This window comes from Oryctolagus cuniculus, chromosome 10 (assembly GCF_964237555.1).
Source record: "Oryctolagus cuniculus chromosome 10, mOryCun1.1, whole genome shotgun sequence".
NCBI classification, from domain to species: domain Eukaryota; kingdom Metazoa; phylum Chordata; class Mammalia; order Lagomorpha; family Leporidae; genus Oryctolagus; species Oryctolagus cuniculus.
In genome coordinates this window covers 119107057-119124122 of record NC_091441.1, presented here as the reverse complement: position 1 = coordinate 119124122, position 17066 = coordinate 119107057, and the positions used below count along the sequence as shown (strand labels likewise).

General features: G+C 44.6%; 1 protein-coding gene and 1 long non-coding RNA gene across 6 annotated transcripts in view; both read left to right on the top strand.

Annotated features, from left to right (window-relative positions):
* The window catches only part of GRM7 (glutamate metabotropic receptor 7), an 826769-nt gene that overhangs the window by 160154 nt on the left and 649549 nt on the right, over positions 1–17066 (top strand). The window lies entirely within an intron of this gene.
* The window catches only part of LOC127487208 (uncharacterized), a 54510-nt gene continuing 44965 nt past the window's right edge, over positions 7522–17066 (top strand). The window contains exon 1 of the long non-coding RNA XR_007913807.2: positions 7522–17056. This is a non-coding gene — a long non-coding RNA (uncharacterized lncRNA). The remainder of the gene's footprint in view (positions 17057–17066) is intronic.

Below are 17066 nucleotides of genomic sequence, written 5' to 3'. Positions count from 1 at the left end.
GCTGCTTTCCCAGGCCATAGCAGAGAACTGGATGGGAAGTGGAACAGCTGGGAGTTGAACCTGCGCCCCTATGGGACTCCAGCATTGCAGGTGGCAGCTTTGCCGGGTACACCGCAGCACCAGCTCCAGTATTTAAATCTTAAACTCTTTTGGGTCATATTTGTGACAAATCTGTGCTCAATCAGCTTGCACTCCCCAGCCTGACAGAAAGGGAAGCTCCAACGTGCTTGTTAACACAGAACCTCTCAGGAGAACCGTCGTAGGAATCGGGAACCTTCCTCTGAACTAACACCCTTGCCATCCTGCAAACTAGAGAGAGAGTTTTCCAAATCCCCCTTTTCCTGGGCCCCAGACGGAGCAGATTTCAGCAGCAGAGGAGAAACTGCAGAAGCAAAGCTTAGTGACAGAGGTTGCCTCCTAAGGAAATACTCAGCTTGGCGTCGGAGCCCCCAGAGAGCAGCTTTGTAGACGGCAGAGCTGTGAGAGCACTCGGCTTACTCGCCTGGCACCAAGACTCCAGGTGCGCTTCCCAGAGGGCGCCCGCATGGGGTTCTATGCCGGCAACACCTGTGCCGGGATGTGTTGGCCCAGAGCCTCCGTTCCAGGCAGGCTTGGTGATCAGCGTTGCTCCAGTTCTCCCTGCAGTGCAGAGAGGTTGACAGTTATTTGTTTAATTGGTGAGGAAACTGAGCCTTGGAAGATTTTTATCATATGGTAGTGAGTACTGACACTGTCTGCCTTCATTTGCTGTTGGTCTAACAAAACACCTGACCGTGAATATGCGAGGTCTCGGAAAAGTTCACAGAAAATGTATGTGACGAGCAAGCTGGATATGATATTGAGTTTTTGGCAGTGACATAAACATTCCTTTTAATTGCACTTTTGCACTAACTTTTTGAAGTCCTCTGCTGCTGAAAATTCAAGACGTGGTGGCTCTGGATCCTGCTTTGCCTCTCGACACCCCTGACTACATCACCCCGGGGGGGGACGGCATCACATAGCTGGGGCCTGTGTGAGATCAGCTCGCAGACCTGTGCGACTGCATGCCTGAGACGGTGATCCCAAAGGCTGTCACCGTACCTCATCCAGTCTCTGCAGACCCAGGCCTGTCCTGAGAGACAGGTGTTAATCATTTCCATGGGGTGTTCCTCCACACCTAATTAGCAATTGCTGGATCTCATCTGTTAAGAGTTCCACCCACTCCTAACACCCCTAGGGACCCAGCTTGCAGGACAGGTAGCTTCGGAGGATGAACCACACCCTAATCATACAGTGTCCGCCATTGTTTCTGTTCCAACAAACACTCATGTTCTCAGCCTTCATGTCTGGGGTGTTCTCAAAGTGGGAAAGCCATAGAGATTCTCAGGCTCCCTCCAAGGCCCTGAGTTAGTGCCTGGGTGTGGTCAACCCTCTGTGGTCTACCAGTTCCCCAGGTCATTCTGCAAAGTAGAAGATACCACTGCGGCTTCTCTGTAGTGCTTCATGTTTTAACATAAACAACTCAGTCCAGTGACCTCAAAACTCAAGAATGTTGGTTTTCTTGCATGCCTGTGAGGATGGAGGTAGCAAGTTCCCTTCCAAGAAAGAAGGAGTTGTTGAGGAAAAGGTGGAGAGAACCCAACGCTGGTGAATTCTTGTTACTTGTAGCATGAGCCTTAGGATCGTAACCAGAGAGGAAGGCAGGTGATTGGGAGAAAATTGGCTTAGTTTTGAATGAGAAAGTGGTTTCCTTATGGCTTGTGACAGTTATTATATGGATTAAGTAATTCCGTTTATGTCTTTATTCCTCTAATGAAGCATGCTGAGGTGAAAAGTGACTTGGCTCGTGCTGAGCACTTGTGACAGTTTATTCCCCTTCAGGGAAGACAGCAATGCATATGCTAATAAGACCAGAGCAGCTACATTTGCTCATGAAGGTGACAATATGGCAAGTTCCTGTTATGTAGGTAATACCGGATGCTTACTTGGCACCTAGCAAGTGTCAGTCGATCAAGGTGGAAAGTCAGTGCAGAGGAAGTGTCCCCATCATCAATGTTTGAAGTGCTGATGTGTAGGGGGACCATTTACCTCTTGGTGGATGCTTGTGTTGCTTCCAAATTTCTATGAAATACTGCTGTGAGTATTTATGTATGACTCTCCTGTGAACAAATACTTTGATTCCTTTTGAGTAAAGATCTACAGTAGGGTTCCCAGATACCAGAAATTCACCGGTTTTTTGTTCGCATATTTCCTGGCCCCATCCCCCACCCCCACCTTCCATCCCCATCCCTGTCAGTTTTTTTTTTTTTTTTTTTTCCATTTACTGGTATGGTTTTTACAGGTGTGTCTTCAGTTTGACCAGTGCTGTGTTCCACAATGTTTAATCTTTTACTTACTTACAGGGTATTTTTCATCTTAGAAATTGTTATCATTAGAAGATGAGTTTGCAAGTTTTCCCCTCTCAGATAATTTTTCTTCCAGCTTCCAAGATCATATGGAGCTCGATGCAGGTGCAACTAGATCAGTGTTCAGCAGGCAGCTAATTTTGCTCCACTCTCGGGGAAATGCTCCTCCGAGGACTGCGTCCAATCCCTGACCAATCATGAAGTTGTCACTCTGGCTCTAGTTCTGGTTCCTGAGTCTGGGACTTGGAAGTTTCACGACCCTGCTGACCCTGACAGTGCTCAGCTTTGTCCTGAAAAAGGTGGGGCCCAGTGAAGACCTTCACCCTTCTGTCCCTGGGCAGGGGGCTTAAAACCAAGCTGCCTTTGTCCTTGGACGCTCAGTCCGGACTCCTTCATTTCCGACTTCGGGAGTTCAATGCCCTCGTGGAACCAAAGATGGGGGAGAAAAAGAGCCTCAGATGAACTTTGCAAGCTCTCATTTCAGGAGAAAGCATGGGTGGCATAACCCAGCGTCTGTTAGCCCTTCTTGGCAAGTACCAGACAGCGTTAGGATGAAACTTGGGAATCCCAGGACTTTGCGTGGCTTTTCTCTGCCCTGCCTGGGCTTCTGCTTTGGGCTGAACGTCCCCAGATAACGCAGCAGCGTGGTCCCGGCACCAGCCCTGCCCTGGTGCCTCCATTATTCTAAACAGGTGAGTGTTGGGCTGCATTCTTCATGTCAGTTCTGCCGTGGTTATTTTCTGGAATCCCAGTATAAGCCTTTGCCCTTTATATGTTGATGAATCGTCATCTCCTTGACTTCAGTAGTTCTTTCAAAGCAGTCAATATACTTGAGAAAAATATCCCATCTTATTTCAGAAATAACATGTAGTTCCACATTGTCTGAAAATATGATATGCCACCAATTCGTATCATTGTCACTGATGAAAATATTGACCACAGTTGTGTCAGGAATCTTTACCTGTGTTCTTTCCCAGACTGGGACTGATCTATGAATCTGTTTAACACATACAGGTGGCCTTTTGTATCCACTGGTTTTATGTCCATGGATTCAACCAGCCATAGATAAAAAATAGTGAAAAAAAAAAAAAAGCCTTTGTACTGAACAAGTATGCATTCTGTCTTCTTGTCATTATCCCCTAAATGATACAATAAAATATTTACATAGTGCATATATTGTACCAAGTAACCTGGAGACTGGAGATGATTTAAAGTATGTGGAGGATGTCCATAGGTTCATTCAAATACGAGGCCCGTTAATATGAGGGATTTGAGCATCTAAGAATCGCGGTACCTGCCGGGGACCTGGAACCAACCCTCAGCCACCTCCTGTGGATCGGAAGGGAAGGTGGTGATTAATTTAACTGAATCATGAATCAACCTCGCCTCTCCTACGCCTCCTTTGTGGCCAATAAATTTGTGCTTGTTTAGGGAGAGAAGTCAAATCCTTGCCGGTAGCCTTAATGATAATCAGAAATGGTTTGGTGTTGGCAATGCATACAAATGTGAACTGCATGACAATGCTGGTGGTGACTGCTTGCTGATGATAGGATGAAATGTTGTTGAAATATCTTTGTCATTTCTTTATCAGAGTATATTCTTACAAGATAATCATTTTAAAAATCGTTTGTGTTCCGCATCCCCCAGTCTACTGTTTGGATGATGATTTGGGGATAAAGAAGGAGGTCTTTGACATTTTATTAGCTAATCCTTATAACTCCTAGTGATCACATTTTCATTTTCACAGGCTAACCATAGATCGTTTTAATTATCTTTTCTAGAATCTTCGCTAGAGCTCTTTGCTGCTTTGGAAATGCCGAGTTGTGCTGATCTGTTATCTGTGTTTCTTAGAGTTTAAGTTGCAGGAACTGAGGCTGAGCAGTTTGAATTTTAATGTCCCTAAAATGCATGGACTTTGTCTGGCGAAGGTCACACACACAGATCCTGATTGTTTTATTTTTTTTCTTGTCTCTTTACTGAACTTTCATTGATGTTTTTCTCAGCTCGATTTACAAATAACTGTTAAAGAGGGCTGTCTCCTGGCAGAAGCTTTGAGGTGAAATCACTTGAAGGCTGTCATTTCCATTCTGTGGATATTCACCTTTCAGTACCTGGCCCTGGGCTCTGTTTCTCCTGTTTGTTGCTGTTTCTACAGAAAGGCATCCAGTAGGGAAAGGTGAGGTCTCAAAGCTTCTCTCCAGTGCCCTGGCGACCACCAGTGCTGTGCGTTCATGTGGGAAAAGGTGGTGTGCTCGTGACCTCAGCCAGATCTTACTCCTGACCAGGCAAGGTCATGAGGTTGAATTTCCTAAGTCACATGTTCATCAGCCAGGACAGGTGGCACAAACTCCATGGTGGTACAGTCAGGGGTGTGGAGTTAAATCGGATGTTGTCTCTCATTCTTCCCGGTGGAGTCTCTTCCATCTAGTACAGCCATCTTCCAGGCCTTGTTAGGTTTTCTTTTTTTCAATTGCAGGCTTTTTACACAAGGCACCCCCTTTGGAGAGGCCTTGACAGTTAACGTGAGGGACCAGCTGAGAGGTTTATTCTGCAGGTGAGGTGAGACGGGTGAATGGATCTGGACGCAGTGAGACAGTTCGAGAGAGAGCCTAGGAGCAAAACCTTTTCTGATGGATTACACTTGAGTTTCTGGAAAAGAAGGTCTGAAATAAAAGTGTTGGGATCAGGCATTGGCTGCGAGGGTTACATTTGGGCCATAATTAGTGCTGTGGGGTATGGAGACTTAGGGTAAGTGGATAGCAGGACACAAGATTCAGGAGTGAAGGAAGGATAGGGTCCTGACTTCTGGGAACTGGAAAGCAGCGTTTAAGTAGATGAACCCTTGGAACAGAAGTAGGGATGGATCTGGGCGGCACTCTGCCTAGGTCCCGTCTGTTGATGCACGTGGCACCAGGCACTAAAGGTCAGCCTGTTCGCATGAAGATCCTGGCAGGGGCGATTGGGTCAATGTGGCCATAAAGCTTCAGGGCTAGGAAAAACTCCCAGGAAGGTTTTGCTCTCAAAATTGGAGCTTTTCCATAGCCTTGAGGGCTCACCTTCCAGTGTGTCTTCAGTGTCACTGTGTTGGTGCTTAGTTATACTTCTGTTTAGTTGTAGTTCTTCAAAAGGCTCAACAATGTGAAGATTTTGTGAAATGACTTCCTTTGACATGCACATAATTATCGATCCTTCCTCTGAGTTCAACATTGCAATCAAGTGGAACACAGCTGAATGCGTGCATTGAGGCCTTGGAATATTAAAGTCCTCCACCAAAGTTTGATTTCCTTTATTTTTAATTATCTCTGACTTACACTGTTAAGCATGAGAGAGAAGCCAAGCAACAGACTTCAGACAGTATTCTTTCCCTTCTAATTGAGGCTGAACTGAGCCACAGCTTTTTTTCTATGTTGGTGCTCAGGTTTCTGAGTTGTATTGGCAACTGACACTAGAGAACTGGCCATTTAGTCTTTGATTTTTGTCTGCAGTAATTTTGTCTATAATGAGGGGGTGTGCATGGCCATGAAAATTAGTGTCTGAAGTATTCACATAATAGCTGAAGGAAATTAATGCTAAATGGATGTTTGCCTGTTGGTTTTGCTGACCCAAGGAAGTTCAGGTTGTCATATTTCAAGGAAATGAAAAAGGATGTGATGGGCTATGTTAAAGTTATATTAGGTTTATCAGTTGAAAAAGGCGAGGTATATTTGTCTTCAGTTTTAAAAATGTATTTTTAGTTGACAAAAGTTGCATATATTTATTGTGTACAAAATGATATTTTAAATACATATATGCATTATGGAATGTCAAAATTGTTATTCACTGAAGTCATCAGGTTATTCCATTTATCTCTTAAATTTTAAACTCCTAACCAGCTCCTGGTAACCACTTTAATTTCTTTAATTAAACCAAATTTAAATTAAATTTCTTTTAATTAATTCACTTTAATTTCTCTGAATTCTGTTTTTATGATGTTACCTTAAGATGCTCCTCTTCAGTGAGCTAAAGGAGTTTGCGTTCTCAGGGAGCGAAGTTAGTGTATTGTCCTGGAGATTCAGCAAACATAGGGGTCCTGACATGAAACATCTCAGCCATGCCCATTCGTTGTTCTCACACTCGGCTCCTTGATTGAGAATCTACTGTGGTCCGAGCTTCAACCTGGAACACGTTGACTCAATTCCTATGCTGCTATTCTCAGATAGCATGAGGGATATCTTATGAGGGAGGCATTTCTTACTAATATAACCCCACAGAACAAGTGTAGGGTTTCACCCTGAGAAAGGGTTTGGAAGGATAGGGTCACGGCTCTTAGTGAGGGATCTGAGAGCTAACAGAGTGACAGTACAGGGTATGTGGTGGAGAAAGTGGGAGAGAATCACACACAGACTGCTTGCCTGTAACCAGGACCTGCCGTGGAGGGCTGAGGACCAAGGCTTAGCCAAAGAACCGAAAGGGAAGATCGCCAACCTTGTTCGGCATCAGAAGAAACTGATGCAGGCCATGAAGGTGAATGACAACAGGATGTAACATAGCTACATGCGTGGGACTTGAAAAACCGCTCTTGGTGGTGGGTTGGTGATGAGTGGAGCTTGGGTAGGGATGGGTGGGACTTTGAGGAAGATCCTGGTAAGAGACGGATGGATATAGTGGAAGGGCTTGTCACCCTGCACAGTCTCATATCTCGTCCTTGCCACGGACTTGACTCCTGGGACTGTCTGTGAGGCACAGGACTACCTTTTAATGAAGGAGGAAGAAAGCAGTGAGCATCCAAATCCGTTCTTAGCAGAAGCCTTGCAAACACCAGACTGTGTGATGTGTATCTCATCAACACTTTATAAAGGAACCAAGATTGGGAAGACTTGAATGATTGCCAAAATCATAGAAACAAAAGTAAGCATAGAAACAAAATGGAAGTGTGTGCTTCACTTCAAAATCCACGTTCGACCCACTGTAGTCGCTCAGAATCAATCCCCCCTTCATGCCATCCTTTTAATAGCAATGAGCAGGCCGGTAGATGATGGACTATAGTCTCGGAAGTGCTGGAGGATGCATCCCCCCTATTTTCTTTTTTTTTTTTTTTTTTTTTTTATTTTTATTTTTATTTTTATTTTTATTTTTTTTTTTTATTTTTTGACAGGCAGAGTGGACAGTGAGAGAGAGAGAGACAGAGGGAAAGGTCTTCCTTTGCCGTTGGTTCACCCTCCAATGGCCGCCGCGGCCGGCGCGCTGCGGCCGGCGCACCGCGCTGATCCGATGGCAGGAGCCAGGAGCCAGGTGCTTTTCCTGGTCTCCCATGGGGTGCAGGGCCCAAGCACCTGGGCCATCCTCCACTGCACTCCCTGGCCACAGCAGAGGGCTGGCCTGGAAGAGGGGCAACCGGGACAAAATCCGGCGCCCCGACCGGGACTAGAACCCGGTATGCCGGCGCCGCTAGGCGGAGGATTAGCCTAGTGAGCCGCGGCGCCGGCCCATCCCCCCTATTTTCAAGGACAGCTGGAAAGCTCACAAATAAAACCATGACAATCTACAGATTGAGGAGGGAAGCCACAAAAGCCCATTCCCATTGCAGTTGACTCTTGGGGTGGTTTTGACAAACGTGTTTGTATTGAATATTGCTCTGCAGTGTCAACAGCCAGCCCTTGTGAAGGTGAACACCGTGAGAAACGCCCCGATGACTGGTTGTGATGCAGGGATTTAACGTAGAGTTGCTTCCTGAGTTCCCCACACTGCTTTCTCCCCAATCACATTCCAGTAGAATGAAATTTGGGGATATCTTACAATCAGAACTCTACTTGTTGTAACTGGATAAAGTGTTGACATTCTCTGAGATATATAGGAGTATAGCGAAGAGTATTGGAATATAATCTTGTCCCAAGATTTGCATTTCTAGTTTTAAATACTAATTAAAAAGAACTTCAAAAAGTTCATGACAGGCAACACTAAAAGATTAGTTTGGTGCAAAAACCTTCTGAAGTCCATGTGTATAAGATGTATTCTAAAACTTGATGGGCCAGCGCCGCGGCTCACTTGGCTAATCCTCTGCCTGTGGTGCCAGCACTCTGGGTTCTAGTCCTGGTTGGGGCACTGGATTCTGTCCCGGTTGCCCCTCTTCCAGTCCAGCTCTCTGCTGTGGCCCAGGAGTGCAGTGGAGGATGGCCCAAGTGCTTGGGCCCTGCACCCACATGGGAGACCAGGAGAAACACCTGGCTTCTTGCTTCGGATCGGCACAGCATGCCGGCCGTAGTGGCCATTTGGGGGGTGAACCAATGGAAGGAAGACCTTTCTGTCTGTCTGTCTCTCTCTCTCTCACTATTTAACTCTATCTGTCAAATAAAATATCAATTTAAAAAAACCCTAAAATTATGAAAAATGTGTGTAGCTTTTACAGCTTTTTTGCACGCGAATCATGTTTAATTCAAATTTTCCACAACCCTTTTGAAGTAAGCAGAGATGCACGTAGGCTTACAGATTGGAGATTACACTGCTTTCATTAGAGGCAAAATGCAAAAAGCATTTGCAGTTGAAAAATGGGATTTTCCAGCATGAGGTGTGCAGAATCAAAAGCTTCCTTACAATTGTGCTATAATTTTACAAAAAATACTTACATTGCTTTTGTATGTGATCACCACCTTCCTGTGAGACTGATCAGCTCGTGGGGAGTCTTGGTTGTCCTGAAGTAGTTCATATCCAAGAAGAGACGTATAGAAAGCCCAGCTCAGTGAGGACAGCAGAGTTACACAGGTGGACAGGTGGCTGTGGAGGGCAGTCCAGTCAGGAGGCCTTGGGAACCCCCACTCTGTGGTTCCGTCCCTCCCTCATTGATGGCTCTGAGTCTGAAGATAGCCCAGCTAGCTCTGAATGTGTGCTCACTGTCACATCCTGGGCACCTTTGTCTTTTTACCTAAACACCTGGTGTTAGCAAAGGATGTGATCCCACATGGCTATGAGGTGTCCAAAGGAGTTAGGTATTTGAAACCTCCCCTTTCTCCATCCTCCCCACGCTTGAGATTCAAAACATCCCTTTCAGTATTTTTTATAGAAATCTAAATGAAGTCAACCATCTAATACAGTTTTAAAGCACAATGCCTTTCTTGTATTGTGCAGTAGTTCCTATTCATTTCAGCTAGAAAACTATTTTCAGGAAGATTTCAATGGGTAATAAAAACAAGAGTCTGACCTGCGAAATCAAACTACAACCTCTATATCCTTGCACAGTGTTAAGAGTTTAGAAGCTAAATAAATCACGGCCAGCACTGTGGCACAGTAGGTTTAGTCACCACCTGCAGTGCTGGCATCACACACAGGTGTTGGTTCATTTCCTGGCGGCTCCACTCAAGTTACAGCTCTCTGCTAATGTGCCTGGGAAAGCAGCATAGGATGGCCCACGTGCTTGGGCCACTGCACCCATGTGGGAGACCTGGAGGAGGCTCCCAGCTTTGGAATGGCCCAGCTCCAGCTATTGCAGCTATTAGGAGAGTGACCCAGCAGATGGACGACCTTTGTCCCTGTCTCTCCCTCTGTACCTCCACCTCTCAAATGATTTTTTTTTTTTTTGACAGGCAGAGTGGACAGTGAGAGAGACAGACAGAGAGAAAGGTCTTCCTTTGCCATTGGTTCACCCTCCGATGGCCGCCATGGCCGGCGCGCTGCGGCCAGCACACGGCGCTGATCTGAAGCCAGGAGCCAGGTGTTTCTCCTGGTCTCCCATGCATGTGGGTGCAGGGCCCAAGCACTTGGGCCATCCTCCACTGCACTCCCTGGCCACAGCAGAGAGCTGGCCTGGAAGAGGGGCAACCGGGACAGAATCCCGCGGCGCCCCAACTGGGACTAGAACCTGGTGTGCCGGCACTGCACGTGGAGGATTAGCCTATTAAGCCGCAGCACTGGCCTCAAATTAATCTTTTTTAAAAGAAGCTAAACAAACCTAGTCTACTCAACTGTTATATAAATACATTTTACAGTTCTCAGTTTTCATTTGTGCTAGAAGATGATGCTTCAGCCCCATTCACAGAACTACAGGGATTTAATAATTAAATGAAGTGTGCTATTTTTGGGGGAAGAACCAGCTCATGCTTCAGAAATGGTTTTTTGCTCTTGCATTTACCTTTAGGGGTCCAGCTGTGGAGTTTGGAAATTGCAGAGGCCTAAGCCTGGCTGTTTGGATGCAGAGGTTTTATGAGTCAAGGATGTTGGCCTTGGGGCTTGATGGTCTCAGCTTTTAGTCTGTGGACATTATGACCTAAGAGACAACACGCAGGTGGAACTGCCTGTCCACCCTCCCTGTTCACTGCTTCACCGGAAGCACGTTGCCTACAGCAGGTAACACACTGGGTTCTGAGAATGGCCAAATGTGAGCCCGTAGGAAGAATTAGGAATAATTGGAGTGTACAGTTGTAGAGCGGGGGTAGTTTTAAACCACCACCACAGGTGAGATAAATACTTCTTCTGGGACTCTCAAAAATCATCTGTTAGAATCTTCCCTTCACACACACACTCACACACACACACAAGGATTCTGGCAACCACTGGCCAACTTTGAATTGTTGCAGTAGCAATAAGGGAAGTCAAGAAGTAGATCTGTATTTCGTTGCTTGCGTACAGTTTGTTGCTTTTGGTGTGTGTGCATTTCCTTCCAAGTGTGAGAAGACTGCTCTTGCTGCTGAGTGGTATTGCTGCCTTTCAAGGCCTCACAGTTTGTGTATTCCCTGGCTAATGGATGTTTGCGTTCTTTTCCAGTTTGGGGTTGTTAAGAATGAAGCTGTTATTAACACTTGTGAACAAGTGTTTCAGTGGGCATATGTCTTAATTTCTCTTGGGCAAATCCTAGAAGTGTGTTGTTGGTTTCATGGTTAGTATATGTCTGATTTCATAAGAACAGCTTAGTTGCCTCGCACAGTGGCTACATCATTTTGTATTCTACACAGCATCATGTATGAATTTCAGTTGAACCATATCCTCAGTGACACTTGGTATTTTGCTTCTCTTAATTTTGGTCATTCTAGTTGGCGTTACTGATATAAGGACAGTTTTAATTTGTGTTTCTCTAAAGCATAATATTAATGTTTTCATGTACTTTATCATTTTGTGTGTGTGGTAAAGTGTCCGCTCAGATCCTTAACTCATTTATTTGACTATTTTACTATCTTTGAATTGTAAGAAAGATTTATAATCAGTATGTGTCCCTTATTAGGTGTATATTTTACGACATATTCTGCTGGAATAGAGCTCTAAATTTCATTTTACTTGTGCTGTCTCAAAAGTACTCAGAATTTTTTTGAAAAACCCCTTAATTCCTGCGTTGGTCTTTAAAATGTAGGCTCTCTGCTTCCTTACCTAGTTAAATTTTCCTCACTGTTAGCATCTAGAACAGTTATAGTTCACATTCTTTTACTTAAGCTATAATCCATTTCACTTACATTTTTAATTTGTTGTACAGGAAATGATGGCGTTTTTCCTGTATTGATTTTCATTTCTTTGGATAATACTTGTTGAAAATGTCATCACTCCTCTATTAACTGCCTGCCTTCTTCAAAAATCAATTTGTCACTTATAGTGGATTTATTTCTGTATTACCCGTCTGTTCTGTTCGTTTGATGCGTTCCATCTTTATGTGATTTCCACACTGTTCTGATAACTGTGGCTTTAAGACAAGCTTTGAAGTCAGATGGCGTGAGTCCCTCTGTTTCTATTTTTTCCCCCAACATTGTTTTCCATTATAAATTCTTTGCTTTCCTGTATTTTCTGTGTTTAGAGTGTTTATCACTTTCTCAAAAAATCCTTTGGGGATTTTGATTAGGATTCCAATAAGTTGATAAATGAACTTTATATAAATTCATACTTTAACAGTATTAAGCACAATATATTGGATTTCTTTAGTTACACAAATACATATCCCTAACATTCAGCAATTTTATGCTTTTCTGCTATATGATAATTTAGCTTTCATGTCTTTGTTGCTAACATGTGTATGCACTTTTCATATTTTGTACATTGGTGTTGTATCCTATAAATCAACTTGTTAGTTGTAAGCCTTTTTGTAGATTCTCTAAGATTTTCTGAATAGGTGGTCTGTGAATGAGGACTTCCTGTCTCCTCCTCTGTGAAGTGAATGCCCTGGACGTTTGCTTTCTTGTCCGGCTCACTGGGTGTGATACCTGGTACCACACTGTTGGATAGGTGTGACGTCATCAGTCATGCTTCATGACAGTCTTCTGCGGAAAAGATGGACTGTGCCAGCCCTCACTGGGACTCCATTCTGATAAATGCTTATTAGTCAGGAAAATTCACCTGAATTCCTAGTTTTCAGGAAGTTCGATTTTTAGCCACTATTCTGTACTAAATTTTTTCCCAAAGCTTTTGTCTGTGTGCATTGAGATGGTCATGTATTGGATTTTTATTGGTTTTCTCTTCCCTCTTTATCTCTCTCCCTCCCTCTCTATTATGTGGTAAATTACATTGATTGATATCCACGTATTACTTCTTTTTTAAAGATTGATTTATTTTACTTGAAAGTCAGAGTTACACATAAGAGAAAAGGAGAGAGAAAGAGAGAAAGAGAGAAAGAGAGAGAAAGAGAGGTCTTTTATCTTCTGGTTCACTCCCCAACTGGCTGCAACAGCCGGAGCTGTGCCAATCTGAAGCCAGGAGCCAGGAGCTTCTTCCAGGTTTCACACGCGGGTCCAGGGGCCCAAGCACTTAGGCCATCTTCTACTGCTTTCCCAGGCCATAGCATAGAGCTGGATCTGAAGTGGAGCAGCCGGGTCTCGAACCTGTACCCATATGGGATGCTGGCACTGCAGGTGGTGACCCTACCTGCTATGTCGCAGCGCCGGCCCCCACATAGTACTTCTTAAGACAAATTCCACTTGCCGTACTATCCTGTTAATATTGCTTAATCCAGCATGATAAAAAAGTTTTAAAGATTTTGCTTCTACATTAGTGATGGATATTTGTAGTTATCTTTTATGGTAATTTCTGATTTTATTATCGGTGTGGTACTGGCTTTGTGGATTAAGTTGGGGAGGGTTTGCAGCTTCTTTGTTGTATGAGTTGTTGTTGAGTCAGCGCTGCTCCTTTGACCATGTTTGGTAGGGCTTGTAGTTTTCTTTGAGGGAAGATTTTTAATTAAGGATTTATTTCTTTTATGGTCATAAGATTATTCAAGTTGTGTTCAAGTTATCTAAGGTGTACAAATGACCGAGAGTTATCAGAAAGAAAAAAGCTTGTTCAGCATCATTAGTTATCAGGAAAACGTAAGTTAAAAACACACTGAGACATTATCTCATGTGTTCGAATGGCTATTAAAAAACAGATAATAATAAATGAAGTTGAGAAAAATGGAGCTCTTGTATACTGTGAGTGGGCGTACAAATGAGTACAGCCATGACAGGAAACAGCATGGTGTCCTCAAAATATTCAAAATAGAACTACCGATGACCCAGGAGTTGTGCTGAGGACTCACAGGACATGAAATCAGCATGTCAGAAACCACATGCACTCCCATGTTCATTGCAGCTCCGCTCACACTGGCTGAGACAGGTCACTGACCTAGGAATGCATGGAAGTGTGACAGAAATAAGCAGTCGGATAATGAAGGACACAATGACCATTGCAGGAAGATCGGTGGACCTGAGGACATGAGTTAAAACACGCCCAGTGCAGACTGAGCAGAATGGCAGGTACTGTGGGGTTCCCCTGATGGGAGCGTGGCAAAGGCTGAGGCTGTGGAATCAGTAAAGCCGTGGCTCACAGAGACTGGGAGTGAGGGCATTGGGCAGAGATGCTGATTAAAGGGCACAGAATTTGACTAAGACGTGAATGCGTTCAAGGGCGCCATGGCACAGCGTAGAGACCACACTTGAAAGTAGCTTAGATCTTAAGGATGTTCATTGTACAAAGAAAAGATGAGGGAGGTCCTGAATATGTGCAATAGCTCATCGTAGCCACTTCACAATCTCTGTGTTGACAGAGACGTCGTCTACACCCTGAAGAGGTAGGATGTCGGATCTGCCTACTCACTTTATAGAAAAGTGTATACTTGTGCAGATTTTAAGAAGTACTTCCTTGTTCTCCCACGTGTGTGGAATCTGCGGTGATGCCCTGTTCTATTCCTGATAGGGACAGCTCATCTTCTCTTACTTTGCCTGTTCGGTCTGGTTAGCAGGTTATCAATCTTATCGATCTTCTCTTAGTTTCATTAATTTTCTCAGTTTAGAAGCATTGATTTCTGCTGTTAATGTATTATTTTCTTCCTGCTGTTGTTCGTAAGGAAGGGTTAATGTGCTCTTCTGCTAGTTTCTAGTGGAAACAGGTGATTTATCTGCGATGTCTCACCTTCTCTGCCAGAAGCATTTAATTCTGGGAGTAGTCGTGTGTCTGCATACGCCCTGTAAATACTTGCAGATTCACTTTATTCCTCCATTTAGTTTGAGGAATTCCATAGTTAGCCTTGTGACAACTTCACTGGACTGGACTTCTTTTGTTAAGTCGGCTTTTTAATTTCTGATTTGGGGGAATTTCTTGCTATCTATTTCTTTAGATTTCTAGTAGAATTCGGATCTATTCCAAGTCGTGCTGTCTGTGACTTGAATCACTTGAAATATGTTGAAGTTAGTTGATTTCTGTGCTTGCTCTGCCGTGTCATGTCTGTTGCTCTTCTCTCCCACTGAACACCCAGATTCCCACCCGTGTCCTTTCCCTTCTGACCGAAGGACTTCTTCAACATCTAACGTTGTTTAAATTCCAGGCCCTGAGAAAGACAACTATGAAATTTAGCTTGTCTGAAAATAGGTTTATTTTGCCTTACTTTTAATTTTTTTTTTTCATTGAAAAGCAAAGAGACAGAGACAAAAACAAAGTCAGACAGTCCCCACCTACCAGTTCACTTCTCAAACTCCCACAGTGGCCCGGGGGTGGGGATGAAGCTGGGAGGAGCTCGGTCTGGGTCTCCCACATTGGCTGTAGGAGCCGAATTACGTGAGCTGTCTGCTGCCTCCCTCCTGCACTGGCAGCAGCTGGAGCCAGGCATCAAACTCAGGTCTCAGATGCGGGATGCTGACGTCAGGAGTGGCCTCTTTACCCCGTGGCTGGACAAGAGCTGCTGGCCTGTAGATTTGAAGACTGTTTTGCTGGATGCGCTATAATGTCCGGATCCCCCCCACTTTATTCATATATCATATATCACTGTTAACAACCATCTGGTTTGCATAGTCTGAGGGCAGCTGCCGCTGTGGTTTTAGGTTTTCTTTCAATATAGACATTTATTATTGCTTCAAAAAATTTCTCCTTATGAACAGCTTGGAGGAGATTTTTTTGTTTGTTTATTCTGTTGTAGTTTCATTATATATCTGGATCTGTGGCTTAGAGTTTGTGTCACCTCGCAGAATATTAGATAATTTCTTTGGTTTTTCTTTTTTTGGTCTGTCTCCTTTCTCTCTTACACTCGTGTTCTCTGTGTGTTCAGTTGTTTTACATTTTAGAAGGGTTCACCAATATTCTGCCCTCTCTTTTTTTTTCTTTTTTTAAAGATTTTAGCCAGGAGCTTCTTCTGGATTCCCCACGTGGGTACATGAGCCAAGGTACTTGGGCCATCGTCCACTGCTTTCCCAGGCCATAGCAGGGAGCTGGGTTGGAGGAGGAGCAGCTGGTACTACTAGAACTTGACTCATATGGGATGCCGATGCCGCGGGCCAAGGCTTAGCCGACTATACCACAGCGCCGGCCACTTATTTTCCTTTTGAACTCTTTCCTCTTACTATTTGATTTTGAGTGATCTCCATTTTTACCTGGTCACGTTGATGATTCTCATTCATTTCTCCTTACCGCATGCTTTATATTGTAGTTGGGATATTTCCACCTACAGAATTCCCACGTGGATAGTGTTCATTCTTCTCATTTCTTCATGCTGATGAGCCTGCTGTCCTGCATTGGGTCCAGTCCTGGGCAGCTCTAGCCCTCGGCTTCTGTGGCTGAGACCACCATTGTGTCAGTGCCGTGGTCAGCCTGCGGGATTCCTCACCTGCTCCCTCAGGTTTGCTCATTGCCCAGAAACCTGTCCAGGTCAGTGTTCTGCCAAAGCCCCGGGGAGAATTCTCCGGAGTTCTTCAATCTGCTTCTCTCTTGATGCATTTCTATGCTTCTCTTCCCCCTCGTCCCAGAGCTCCTCTCTCTACTGTCTGTGGAAGTCTGGGTGTCGTGGCTGTGGGTCTGCCTGAAACTTAGACCCAGGGACTCAGTTCAGTGAGGCTGGCAGACTGTGTGGGTTCCCCTTGCATGAGCCATGGCCTGGGCTTTGTCCTGGCTCCTAGCTCTGACCCAGGGTAACTGTGGGGCTCCCTTGTTCTGTTTGCTCCGAGTATCTGAGTGCCCAGTCCAGCTTTCCGTCAGTCCAGATGGGTGCATTAATTTGGCTTCTTGAATCCCATCTTGACCCCAAAGAAAAAGTTGTTCAGGTTTTTTTTCTGTTGAAGGAGACGAGTTACTTCTCAATGTTACTGCATCTACATTTGTGGTTTGGACAGATGGCGATGACCACAGTCGCACCCACAGAGGGATATGAAGCAGGTGCGTGGGGCTTCACGTGGGACAAGAGCTTCTCAAGGCTGTGACCGATGATACTGGTTTAGGTGACCGAGGGAACGCTGTCCACGCACTCAGAGGGAAGGCAGTGTGGGGAGGTAGTCTCAG